Source organism: Arachis ipaensis, chromosome B03 (genome assembly GCF_000816755.2).
Source record: "Arachis ipaensis cultivar K30076 chromosome B03, Araip1.1, whole genome shotgun sequence".
NCBI lineage: Eukaryota > Viridiplantae > Streptophyta > Magnoliopsida > Fabales > Fabaceae > Arachis > Arachis ipaensis.
In genome coordinates, this window is record NC_029787.2 from 8,615,998 (window position 1) to 8,617,750 (window position 1,753).

A 1,753-nucleotide genomic window follows, 5' to 3' on the forward strand; every position below is an offset into this window, starting at 1 on the left:
ATATGGTGGGTGAATACCTAAAAAAAATATTTTGATATATAAATCAATAAATGTTTAAAAGGTATATAAATTCTATAAATATAGAAGGTTATAAAATTTATCATGTTCTCTCCTTTTAAGATATAGAAATATGTGTCATTAATAAATATAGAATATGTAATTATCTAAATCAATCTTCAAAAATTTTAAAATGGACATTTTAGTTTCTAAAAAAAATTAATATACAGATCAATCACCAAGGTTTTACTGCGACAGACAAATCAGTTTCCAATTCTTTTTCCGAGAGTAACTACTCAGATCAGTCCTCAAAGATTTTAAAAATGAACATTTTAGTCCCTAAAAAAATTAATATACAAATCAATCCCTAACATTTCTCTCCGTTATTTAAATATAATTATATTTTAAATTTTGTTTATTGTATGGAAGTATATAAAAATTTGAAATATATTTAAATTTTATTTGTTGTATGGGAGTATATTTAAATTATATTTCAAATTTTTATTTACTCTTATGCAACAAATGAAATTTTAAATATATATAATTTGAATTTAAAAATTAATACTCAAGAGAGTGCATAAAAAAATTAAAATTTTATCGGTTAGAAACAATAGTATTAATAGTGGGTAGTTAGAAAAAAGATAACCGTGTTAACAGTGGCATGGTGCACTTACGTGCTGTCACATAAACGTGTTAACGTGTTTAGTTTAAATGGACAATCAATCTTCCTTATCATTTAAAATGGATGGTTTATTTTCCCATTATTTAAAATCGTCTATCTTTTCTATTATCTAAAACATAAATCCCATAAATAAGGAACATGTTAGTGGGAAATTTGTCCATAAATACGCTGCTTTATTATCTATAACAATATATAATGGCAATACATCTATAACAATATATAATGGCAATACATGGATTTGGTGTCCAAGATTTCTTTTCAATATTACCCTTCCTATTAATTTCTCCACTACTTGGCCACCTTTACATAACTTTTATTCGTTATCTTTCACGTCTCATCCGTTTCTCTCTTCTCATTTCATCTCTTATTAGTATTATTAAATACAGATAGAAAATTTTTTTTATTTAATTTACTTTTAATCCAATTTATCTTTTTTTTAAGATATCACAAACAGAAATAGACACATGTCCAGAATTATTATTCTTCAATATTTTACTTGAGGTACTCTATCTAAATTAATTATTATAAATTATCAATAATAATTTTTTCGTTTAGATCTATGTTTTGATTATTACTATTATACTATTTTTTTTTTGCTCTTAGTAGCTATGATTTATATAAGAAATTACTTTATTATTGGTAAAATTTAAAAATATATTAATCTCATATCAACAATATATTTACTTTTTAAACATTCAGATACTGAAAATAACATTAGAATTAGTCCAAATCCAAATAATAGATGGAACAATAATAACATTAGTGGGTATAAATTATCATTCTCTAAAAGTTTTAATTCATAATTAGTATACTTTTAATTATTTCTAATATAATATGTTACATATATCTATAATACAGCGTATTATGATTGATAATTGTTCACTTACAAAATTTACACTATTAATTTTATATTTGAATTTTTTTATTATGGTACTATTTTAATATACTCTAGATTTTTATTATATATTTATAATTTTGATGAAAATTATTCTTAGAAGAAATATTAATCTTATTTCTTAATTTTTTTTAGTCCAGACAATATTAAATTATTTATATTAAAAGATTTAGATAATT